At 42.4% G+C, this 12,536-nt stretch overlaps 1 protein-coding gene across 3 annotated transcripts in view; it reads left to right on the top strand.

Annotated features, from left to right (window-relative positions):
* The window catches only part of ATP13A3 (ATPase 13A3), a 151,202-nt gene that overhangs the window by 25,356 nt on the left and 113,310 nt on the right, over positions 1-12,536 (top strand). The window contains exon 3 of one of the 3 annotated variants that reach the window (XM_075004722.1): positions 9,613-9,791. The exons of the other annotated variants lie outside the window; for them this stretch is intronic. The gene's annotated coding sequence lies outside the window, so the exon portion shown is untranslated. The remainder of the gene's footprint in view (positions 1-9,612; positions 9,792-12,536) is intronic. 3 annotated transcript variants of the gene reach the window in all.

The following is a 12,536-nucleotide window of genomic DNA, read 5'->3' as shown; positions in this document are numbered from 1 at the left end:
AGTCATCAGAAGTGGAGTGTGTGTTGCCAGTTTCTCAGAAGAAAACTGATACTTACCCCATAGTGTGACTGGTTTAAAATGTGTTGTCTGAGTGTTTTTATAATGGAGATACACATCTCCTAGAACTGGAAGGGACCTTGGGAAGTCATCTAATCCAGTCCCTTCCCCTCTTGGCAGGACCAAGCAGCATCCCTAATGTCTATTTTCCACAATCTCTAAATGGCCTCCTCCAGGATTGAGCTCACAACCCTGGGTTCAGCAGGCTAATGCTCAAACCACTGGGCTATTCCAAACTTCACTATTCTTTTCCTAGGGTGACAGTCCACTAATACTTGAATTCTCTATTAGCAAAGGAACTCAGGGACAGTTGGGTTCATTACGCCCTTGAGTGATAGTGCCGAAGGCCATCCAAGTTGCAGGAATGACCCTAATAGATACTGCTGGCCAGAATAATTTGGGTTGGTATACATATGCATTGGAAATGGACAAGGTCTCAAAGAACACCATTTATTGGAGGGTAAATAACATTTCTTTTAGGCTTAATATTAAGAGTAAATCTATTGAGGCCATGCCATAATGGTATATTGTCCCTTAAAGATTTGGAGCCTGAGTACATGCAATTGAAGGGCTGGTTAGTTCTCAGTGTTTCATTATAAATTGGGAAAAATACCTCAATTTGCCTTGCAAGTCTCATAGTTTGTTTTCTTTCCATTATTCTTCATTAGGAACATCTGCAGGGTTTTTTTTAAAGTGGAATATTTCTGTTCCCATGATGTAGCTAGGGGTATTTAACCTTTTTAAAAATGGATATACTTATCTCTCTATATCACATCATAACAGTAACTAGGAAATTTCAAAAAATTCATGCAACGTTTCTTAAATTGACTTTCAACGATCAAATGTTTAACAGGAAGACATCAGCTTTCCTGTCCTGTAGTGTGAGTTTATTATAAAGCATTACTAGAAATTGTTGCAGTGTAGTCACTTCAGCACTTAGTTGTATTGTATATAGAGTCATCTGCTCTTTGCCCAAAGAACTATGGAATCAGGAAAAGACCTATAATATTGTCCAACTTCGCTCCCCAAAAGGACAATTCATTATTGATTTGTATTCCAGTAACACCTAACATCCCCAGCCAAAATTCTCTGTTGTGGGTCACATATTTTACCCTTAATTCAGATCATCCAGTTATCTTGATGATGGGAGTGTAGAAGCTACTGGTGTATTTCTCACATGAAGGATGGTGTAGGTCAGTGTGCATCTTATTTTTTTTTAAATCTACTCCAACTTGATTTTGCTCAGCAAGTGCTCATTACCATTGAAAGTCAGGCCCCAGATAACTCAAGTTGAGAATCAAAAACAGAGGTTTCCAGACATAAAGGGCAGATTTGTCTATTCAGCTGTTGATAGGTATCCCAATGTGAATTAGCTATTAATCTGGACCGCTGAAAAAGAATCTTCTCTCTCAAGTACTCTAGTGTCCTCTGTGTTTCATTCTCTGTTTTCAAGAAGAAAATTAACTTTTTTAATCTAGCAACAGAAAAGGAATAATACTCCATCTTTAACAGTTGCTACGTAAAGAAATTACCTTGGTTTGATGGTGTAAAACATTTTCTTATGGTTAGTGTAGGAGGTTTTTCAAAAGCTAACTTGTTTTCAGGACTTTAGAACAGAAAAAATAGCATGTTTAAAATCACTTGACTAAACAGTAAAACCGTACATATACTGTAATCTGTTAAAAATCTGTACTCATCTTTCAGATTTGAATGCTGTGGTATGGCTGTGTATTATGGAGCCATAACTTCATTATTTAGAGAATATACATTACATTTACTAGTACTGGAATAACATTCTGCATAACACATAGAAAGTCACGTTCTCTCTTCCCCTTGGTGTTTATGATCTAAATGTCGACAGCAAAACTATGGTTATTGTCCCTAGTTTTTTATATTGGATTCTTTAATTTATTTGCCGGTTTAAAAACTTATTGATTGATTGATGATGAATCCTTTAATTGGTGCACATTAGTGAGGGTTTACTGTATTATGATAAATCAATTTAACCTCCCCAAGTCCCTGAGAAAGCTAAGCTCAAAGGAAATACAAATGTGTATGAACAATTCTAAAACATCTGAGGGATCCCAGGTGCATACTCTTTCAAGAGGTGATCTTGTCCTACCTTGAATTTAGAGATGTCTGTGCAAGGTTTGGGATTGATGTATACTGTTCATAAACTTTTTTCTTTACCTTTTGTGCCCTTTGGTTGGATTGTATATTGTTAAGACCAATGTGAATCCATTGAGCTCACTGAAGTTCCTTCAGATTTATACCCAGAGTAACTGAGCTCAGGATCTGTCCAAATGTAAAACTTAAGTCCTGAAAATCACAGACTGAACAACAGCTTTTATGCTGACAGTGACAAATTAGACAGCTATATCTTCCTGAAACAATTACTACTGTAATTTCTTTTCAGTAGTGCTCTTTTCTAGAAAAAGTGGTGCTGGAACTCAAGTCTGGTGATTCTCACAGGTGTTAGGATGTTCAGTTCTAATGCCCTGGCCCCTGCGCTGCTGTGGACAGCGGGGACTCCTGCCCGGTCCCCGCACTGCTGCAGAATTGGCAGCGAAAATTTTTCTGGTGTTCTAACAGAAGAAAGGTGCCAGAACTCTGTTTGGGTGCGTTCTACCAGAAAAAAGCCCTGCTTCTCAGGATTGAAAGAAACGTTCCTAACTATCCAATCCCATCACTTGCAGAGGTTTTTAGTTACTCAAATGTCTTCTGTGTGGTCTCCCTCCACTCATCTGTTACCTAATTTATGATCTGGATTGTCTCAGATATTGAATACACTTCCCGTATGAGTCTAACAGGTCAGTCCATTTATTTTTATCAGTCTTCTTCCAGCGGACTACAATTATTAGTTTCTGTTTTGTGGGATCTGATGAATAGGCCTGGTATTTTAGCATCACTCCTCTTTTTGACTACAGTTAGATTTGTATAATATAAAACCCAACCCCTGCATTCCAAACAAGTCTGTTGATACACAGAATTATAGAACACTAAAAGTGTAAGTGATTTTGAGAGATCGAGTCCAGTCCCTGCATTCATGGCAGGGCCAAGCACCATCTAGACCATGGTTTCCCAAACTGGGGGGCATGCCCCCTTGGGGGTTGTAAAGAAATTCTGGGGGGGGGGGGGGGGGGCAAGGCAACCCAGACACCCCCCCACCATCGTTTCTCCCACCCAAAGAAGAAGCCAGCCTTTGCTTCCGGCTCTCAGCCCCTGCCATTTTACATGGGTGACCCAGTGTAGCTGCTATAAAAAGCAGGCAGCCAGCAAAGACCCACGTGAAGCTAGCTGCCACCTGCAAAGGTGAGGGAGTGTGGGTTGAGGGGGGGAAGAGGAGCGGAAGGAAGAGGAGGATGGGGTTAGATGGGGGGCTAGGGGTGCCTGGCTCAGGGGAAGGGGATGGGTGACAGTGGGAGGCTAGTGGTTCCTGGCTTTGGGAGGGGGGAGTGGCTTGGGCAAGGGGGTTCGCGGCTGGCTTGTGGGGCTTGGGTGGCTGGTCTCAGCATCACGGGGTTTGGGTGCGCAGGCTGGCAGGTGGCTGGCCCTGACAGTGTGGGGCTCGGGCAGCTTGGACTGGTGGGCAGGCAGCTGGCTCTGTCAGTATGGGGCTGGGGTGGGCAGCTGGTGGCCATGGCAGCGTGGGAGTCAGACGGGTGGCTCTGGCAGAGCAGAGGGCGAGCGGGCAGGCAGCTCTGATGGCTGCCATGGGACTCAGGCAGCTGGGGCTGCACCACATACCCACAAGGGACCAAGACAAACTATTTGTACTTATTTTTAATTTTAAATAACATTTTTATATCACATTTTTGTGTTTATTTTAAATTATGATTGAATTTTTTTGTTAAAAGGGGGTTGGATGGTGGTGAAGAAGGGGTGGGGGGGCGTAAGGGTTTCTCAAAAATCAAAAAAGGGGTGTGATGCTGAAAGGTTTGGGAACCACTGATCTAGGTCATCCTTGACAGTTGTCTGTCTAACTGCCTCTTAAAAATCTGCAATGACAGAGATTCCACAACCTCCCTGGGCAATTTTTTCCGTTGCTTAACCACGCTGACAGGAAGTTTTTCCTAATGTCAACCCTAAACACCCCTTGCTGCAACTGATGCTTGTGGTTTCTTGTCCTATCAGGTTAAGAATATTTTTCTCTTCTTCTTGTGACACCCTTTTAAGTACTTGAAAGCTGTTATCACGCTCCTTTTCAGTTTTCTTTTCCAAAATAACACACCCAGTTCTTTCAAATCTTCCCTCATAGGTCATATTTTTCTAGACCATTAGTCATTTTTATAGCTCTTCTCTGGACTTTCCCCAGTTTCTCCATGACTTCCCTGAAACGTAGTACCCAAAACTGGACATACTACTGCAGATGAGGTCTAATAAATGCAGAGTAGAGCAGAAGAATTACTTGTATCTTGCTTACAACACTCTTGTTAATTGGCATGCTCCTGTGGTGCTGATGATGCATTTGAATGTCTGCCCTATCAATTTGCAGTGGTACTTACTGTGCCTACCATGGTTTGATTCTGGAGAGGAAACCTGAGAAACAGCTACCACGACCAAGGAAGGCAGCAGGCATGCAAATTACCACTCCTGACCCAGGGAGGTAGTGACAAAAATAACAATACAGGACTCTTTCAAGGTCCTGAAGTTGGAATCAGTGCACTTAAAATCCTGTAATGAGGATCCACTGGAGGCTAAGTCTGGTGCCAGCAGCTGTGGTAATTCCAGTTCCAATAGCATTTGTTAAAATGGATGGAGTTAAAAAAGTTTGTAGTTGATCTTGGGTTCGAGCTGGCAATCCGCTGTGAGGTGAGCTGCCTCCTGTCCCAAACTCTGCCTCTTGGTGCTCTGCTGATGCTCTTAACTGAGTGTTGTGGGGTCTACAGGATATAAAAAAAGAAAACTGCCTTGTTAATGCATCCCGGAATGGTGTTTGCTTTTTTTGCAACAGCATGTTGATTAATATTTAGCTTGTGGTCCATTATGACCCCTAGATCCCTTTCTGCAGTAGTCCATCATAGGCAGTCACTTTCCATTTTGTATGTGTGACACTGATTGTTCATTCCTAGGTGGAGTACTTTGCCTTTGTCTTTATTGAATTTCATCCTGTTACCTCAGACTATTTCTCTAGTTTGTCCTGGTCATTTTGATTTATAATCCTATCCTCCAAAGCACTTACCACCCATCTTATCTTGGTGTCATCTGCACACTTTATAAGCATATGCTGAATCACTGATGAAGATATTTGCACAAAACCAGTCCCAAAAGAGGTCCCTGCGGAACCCCACTTGTTCTGCCCTTCCAGCATGACTGCGAACCATTGATAACTACTCTCTGGGAAGGTTTATCCAATCAGTTATACACCCACCTTACAGTAGCATCATCTAAATTATATTTCTTTAATTTATTGTAAGACGATCTTGTACGACTGTAGCACATACTTTATGAACATATAGATGCACCAGGTCTACCTCTTCCCCCTTTATCTACAAGGCTTGTTATCCTCTCAGAAATCTATTAGGTTGGTTTGACATGGTTTTGCTTTTTATAAATTCATGCTGACTGTTACTTACCACCTTGTCTTCTAGATGTTCGCAGATGGAGTCCTTCATTGTTTGCTCCATTATCTTTCTTGGCACAAAAGTTAGCTGTATGGTCTGTAGATTACTGGGTTGTCCTTAGGCCTCCGTTGTTTGGATAGGCACTCTATTTGCCCTTTTTTAGTCTTTTGGAATCACTGCTGTCTTCTTTGACTTTTCAGAGTTCATAGATAATGGCTCACATAACCCTTCAGTCAGCTGCTTGAGTATTCTAGGATGCATTTCATCGTAGGCTGACCACATTGCTGCCCTGTGACAAATACAGGACACAGGCCTCCAGGGATGAGGGGCTGCAGTTCCAGGTGAGGGCTCCTCAGTGATGGGGGCAGCTGCCTCACAGTGAGGCACCAGGGACAGGGGTTAAGAACATAAGAATGGCCATACTGGGTCAGACCAAAGGTCCATCCAGCCCAGCATCCCATCTGCTGACGGTGGCCAATGCCAGGTGCCCCAGAGAAGGAGAACAGAAGACAATGATCAAGTGATTTATCTCCTGCCATCCATCTCCTGGCCTTGTTCTGAAGGCGAGGGCACCATACTTTATCCCTGGCTAATAGCCATTTATGGACCTAACCTGCAAAAATTTATCAAGCTCTTTTTTAAACCCTAATAGAGTCCTGGCCTTCACAGCCTCCTCGGGCAAGGAGTTCCACAGGTTGACTGTGCGCTGTGTGAAGAAAAATTTCCTTTTATTAGTTTTGAACCTACTACCCATCAATTTCATTTGGTGTCTCCTAGTTCTTGTATTATGGGAAAAGGTAAATAATTTTTCTATATTCACTTTCTCCACACCATTCATGATTTTATATACCTCTATCATATCGCCCCTCAATCGCCTCTTTTCCAAACTGAAAAGTCCCAGTCTCCCTAGCCTCTCCCCATATGGGACCCGTTCCAAGCCCCTAATCATCTTAGTCGCCCTTTTCTGAACCTTTTCTAATGCCAATATATCTTTTTTGAGGTGAGGAGACCACATCTGCACGCAGTACTCAAGATGTGGGCGTACCATAGTTTTATATAGGGGAAGTATGATATCTTTTGTCTTATTATCGATCCCTTTTTTAATAATTCCTAACATCCTATTTGCCTTACTAACTGCCACTGCACACTGCGTGGATGTCTTCAGAGAACTATCCACTATAACTCCAAGATCCCTTTCCTGATCTGTCGTAGCTAAATTTGACCCCATCATGTAGTACGTGTAATTTGGGTTATTTTTTCCAACATGCATTACCTTACACTTACCCACATTAAATTTCATTTGCCATTTTGCTGCCCAATCACTCAGTTTGCTGAGATCTTTTTGTAGTTCTTCACAATCCCTTTTGTTTTTGACTGTCCTGAACAACTTGGTGTCATCTGCAAACTTTGCCACCTCACTGCTTACCTCATTTTCTAGATCATTGATGAACAAGTTGAACAGGATCGGTCCCAGGACTGACCCCTGGGGAACACCACTAGTTACCCTCCTCCATTGTGAAAATTTACCATTTATTCCCACCCTTTGTTTTCTGTCTTTTAACCACAGCCTTCTGAGGAGGAAGAGTGGAAAATGGGGGCTCTGCAACCTCACAGCAGGGGGGCACCAGGGAATGAGGCAGCCACCCTGTGGCAGAGCTCACCGGCAGTGGGGCCTGCTACCTCAAGACACTGGGTGCCAGGGAACAGGAGCCCCACAAAAGAAGGGGCAATTGCCCCATTTTCTGAAAGAAGTTGGGTTGCCTGTGAGACAGCTTAGGAGTGTCCCAGGAAAAACAGGATAAATGGTCACGTTATTGCTTCAGGCATGGGAGACCTGAAGATGTCTAACTTATCTAAGTAATTTTTAACTTGTTCTTTTCCTGTTTTAACTTCTGAACTTACCTCCTTTTCGCCAGCATTCACTATTGTAGGCACCGCAGTGCCATCAACCTTCTTGGTGAAAACTGAAACAGAGAAGTCATTAAGCACCTCTATTTCCCTATTTTCTGTTTTTTCCCTCTTCATTGCACAGTGGGCTTACCCTGTGTTTGGTCTTCCTATTGCTTCTAGTGTATTTGTAGAATGTGTTTTGTAACCCTTTATATCTCTAGCTAGACTGAGCTCATTTTGTGCCTTCTGTTTTCTAATTTTGACCCTATATACTTGTGTTATTTGTTTATTTTCATCCTTTGTAATTTGACCTAGTTTCCAGTTTTTGCAGGACTCTTGATTTTTAGATCATTCAGGATCTCTTGGTTAAGCCAGAATGCCATACTTCCTATTTTTTCTTTGCAATGGAATGGTGTGCTCTTACATCCTTAATAATGTTGCTCAGAGAAAGTACAACTGCCTTCAATTGTTCTTTCTCTTAGACTTGCTTCTCTTGGGACCATACCTGCCAGCGCCCTGAGTTTGCTAAAGTCTACCTTCTTAAAATCCATGGTCTTTACTCTCCTGTTCTCCATTCTGCTATTCCTTAAAATCACAAACTCTGTTATTTCATGATCACTTTCACACAAGCTCCCTTCTATTTTCAAATTCTCAGCCAGTTTGCCCTTATTTTTTAAAATCAGATCTATGACATTTTTTCCCTAGTAGCTTTTGCTACCTTCTGAAATAATAATAAAAAAAATTGTCTCCAATACATTCCAAGAATTTGTTGGGTAATGTGCACCCTGCTGTGATATTTTCCCAACAGATGTCTGGCTACTCTAAGTCCCCCATCACCGCCAACTCCTGTGCTTTGTATGATTTTGTTAGTTGGTTAAAAAAAACCTCACCTACCTCTTCTTGATTGCGGGGGGTCTCTTAATGGGCCTCTGCCATGACATTATCATTTTTTAGCCCTTTTACCCTTACCAGGATATTCTCAACAAGTCTGTTTGTGTTGTTGAACTCAACCTCAGTCCCAAGTGTATGCATTTTGAATATATAAAGTGACACCTCCTTTTTATCCTGCCTGGCCTTCGTAGTCAAACTGGGGAGAGGGATAGCTCAGTGGTTTGAGCATTGGCCTGCTAAACCTGGGATTGTGAGCTCAATCCTTGAGGAGGTCATTTGGGGCAAATAGATGTCAGGGCTGGTGCTTGGTCCTGCCAAGAGGGCAGGGGACTGAAACAGATGACTTCCTAAGGTCCCTTCTAGCTCTAGAAGATGTGTATCTCCTATTATATTATTATTATTACTCTTTTACACAGGGTGCCTTTCAAAATCTGGTATTCTCTTATCCAGCACCACCTGTGGTTTAGGCATGACCACGTGTTCCAAGATCAGAGTGTCCTGGACCTCCACTGGTTTGGCATGGTCAGAACATGAAAGGCCCTGAACGAGAGAATTTAGTGTCTGGGATATTCACAGTGTACAGTATGGGTGCCCACTGGAGGGTTTAGATGGCTTTCTTTTCACTTCTTAAGGAAGGTCTGTACTACAGCAGAGGTTGAATTAAAGTATGCAAATGTAGCTACATTAATTACATAGCTAGATTTGATGTACCCTAATTCAGGCTTCTGCCCTGTCTCCAGTAAAGAGGTCAATGGAAGCATGCACTCCCATTAACCTCCCTTACTTTTAATAGGACAGGTTACTGGCATCAATACAAGTGACCTGTAAATTCGATTTAGTGCTATATTGAACTCCAAAAGATTGACCACAGCAGGGTCACTCTTCCCTGAAGTGAAGACATATTCTTAAAAACAAAAAAGTGGGCATTCTCGGAAGCAGTTTGTAAGATTGACTCATAAAGACTTGAGTCAGAATTTGTGGTTAGTCTGTGCATAGATTATTAAATAATGCTATACTGAGTAAGCAGAACATGTAGGAATATAAAATGTTCCTGAAGAGTTATCTCTTAAACTTCTTGTTTCCTCAGCAGTGGATACAGTTGTGAGCATAGCTTATTCAAGGCAGTTGATGACATTCATTTCAAGTGGTCCTTGTCTCATAGTGTAACTACTGGAATTTTCAGAATGTGTTTTAATTTTTTTTGTTTTAGAAAAAGATCCAAGGACAGCCAGCTTTTCAAGTACTCTGGAAAGAGTCTTCTGGTTGTTATTGAAAGGAATATAAATCTTCACATTCCTACTACTGATGCTATAGACCAGGAAGAGGGAACTGTTTTTGGTACGGAGGCCACTGACCTACAGAAAAATCTGTTGGGGGAGCCACATGCAAGTGAGAAGCAAAAAAATCCCCCAAACATACAAAAGAAAACCCCCCTCACTGACATGGCCCTCAGCTAAGAAGCAGAAAAAGAGCACCTCACTCATGCAGCTTGAGATGTCAAGGCTCCCCTTGCATTCCAGCCCCACAGAGGGTGCCAAGGCTCTCCCTCCCATGGTCAGATTAACTGTCTGGGGGTCTGTGTCTACTAGATTATGTGGGCCACCCAGGCTCTGTGGTGGGACGAAAATTGAGGAGTTCAGTATGTGGGAGGAGACTGCCAGGGGAGCAGGCTGGAGGTGCGGATGTTGGGTCTGGGCAGAGGTTGGGGTGCTTACTTGGGAACACGTGGCTCTGTGTGTTCCTGTGCTTGTAGGCACTGCCCCTTGCCACTACCGTTGGCTGTGATTTCCAGCTGGTGGGAGTGGCAAGAGAAAAGCCTGCAGGCCTCTTTGCAAGCTTCCCTGTGCTGAGAGGGGGAGTGACACACACAGCACACACGGGTGCTGCTTCTTCCCCCTGCTCTTGTGCCGGCCAGAGTTGGCTCCTTGCTGCTTCCTTCTGGCATCAGGATAGGGGGCTTGAGCACTGTGGGCCCAATCAAGGGAAGCAGGATGCGCAGGCTCCTCATCTTAACTGCAGACGGTATAACAGTGTTTGTGTACATAAGAACGGCCATACTGGGTCAGACCAAAGGTCCGTCTAGCCCAGTATCCTGTCTGCCGACAGTAGCCAATGCCAGGTGCCCCAGAGGAGGTGAACCGAAGACAATGATCAAGCGATTTGTCTCCTGCCATCCATCTCCCGCCTTCAACAAAAGGCTAGGGACACCATACCTTACCCCTTGCTAATAGCCATCTATGGACCTCACCTCCAAACATTTTCGAGCTCTTTTTTAAACGCTGTTAGAGTCCTGGCCTTCACAGCGTCCTCTGGTAAGGAGTTCCACAGGTTGACTGTGCGCTGTGTGAAGAAAAACTCTCTTTTATTAGTTTTGAACCTGCTACCCATTAATTTCATTTGTTGTCCTCTAGTTCTTATATTATGGGAACAAGTAAATAACTTTTCTATATTCACTTTCTCCACACCATTCATGATTTTATATACCACTATCATATCACCCCTCAGTCTCCTCTTTTCTAGACTGAAAAGTACCAGTCTGTCTAGCCTCTCCTCATATGGGACCCGTTCCAAACCCTTAATCGTTTTAGTTGCCCTTTTCTGTACTTGGCGTGTACTTCGGAAACACCACCTGCATTAACGTGGAAAGATACAGGGCGTGTGTGTGGTGCTGTAATATTCCCTTCTCTCTGGAAACTAGGTGCTTTGGATCCCTGGGCCTTTTTGAACCTCTGGGCCCCAAGACAGTTGCCCCCTTCTCCCCTCCCTGCTCCCCTTCATCGACAGGACTAATATGCATTATGTCTTTTATTTCTTTGTGGTAGCCATCTGCCTTCCCTCAGTAACAACTGACGTTTTGTGTCTCACAGGCCCTTATGTTTCACCTAGTTACCTTTGTATTAGCCAAATACAAGTTACTGGTCTATGTCATGTCTTCCAGTAAGGCAGAGAGGGAGAATCTACCATTCAGTGGTTAACCACGCTTGCAGTTACAATTTTCTTATGCTTATTTCCAGTTTGAATTTGTCTGGTTTCAGCTTCCAGTTTTTGTTTCTTATTATTCATCTCTCTACTAGGTAAAGCACACTTCAGTACCTAGAATTTTTTTCTGCATCAAGCCACCTCTTAAGTTGTTTTTTTGAGAAACTGATCAGGTTAAGTTCTTTAATTCTTTCATTGTAAAATATTTTTTCTAGCTGTTGCTGTTCTTTTCCCTATCTCTAATTTTTAACTCTCAGTTTAAAATATGGACGCTAGAACTGTACACAGCATTCTAGTATCTCTTACCAATCTGCATACATAGACAAAAATCAGCTCTCTGTTCTGACATACTTACTGCTCCTGTTTATATATCCACCAATCACACTAGCTGTTTTTTGCCACCTCACAGTAGTAGGAGCTCAGATTGTGTTTGTTCTCTGTGTTCCCTCTTTCAGGGTTTTACAGGAAGGCTTGACATGACCTATTTTCCATAGAACAATGTTGTCTGGTATTAATTCTATTCTTATCTTTTAATTCTTTATTAATTGAATCTCATACAGTCTTTTAAAATTTGCCCTGGCATGTAATTCCCAGGTCATCCTCTTTGGCTTTTTAGAATATTGTGACATTAACACTTGGGCAGTCTTCTAGAATTTTGCTGGTATTCTAAGAGTTACCAAAAAAAAAATGTGATCTAGACATCTACTCTGCCATCTCCTTAGGATTCTTGGATGCAGGTTATCCAGGGCTGTTGATTTAAACTCTTTATGCTTAGTAGATATCCTCTAAGTTCCTCATTACTAATGTGTTTTTCCAGCCCTTCCAGCCTTTCATTCCACTTTTCTAAATACAGAATAGAAGTGTTTATTGAGCACTTCTGCAATTTTTTGTTTCATTAGTAGCAATTTTACCATCTCCATTTAAGTAATTTGTCTATACCACTGCTACAATTTCTTAATGTATTCTCATATTGCTTTTCAGTAATGTTGAAACTGGAAAACTCAAAACTGAAGCTACACATTTAATAATGGTTTGCATTATTATAACATTAAAACAAGTCAGATTGGTACAACCAGTTCTGTAGTTTTAAACCTGTGAACATAGGATGATTTCTAATACACATGGAGTTGCAGAGAGGATAAAACTTACACCCCT

Source organism: Carettochelys insculpta, chromosome 10 (genome assembly GCF_033958435.1).
Source record: "Carettochelys insculpta isolate YL-2023 chromosome 10, ASM3395843v1, whole genome shotgun sequence".
In the NCBI taxonomy this organism is placed as follows: Eukaryota; Metazoa; Chordata; order Testudines; family Carettochelyidae; genus Carettochelys; species Carettochelys insculpta.
The sequence above is the reverse complement of the archived record's forward strand: the minus strand, read 5'-3'. Positions and strand labels throughout refer to the sequence as shown.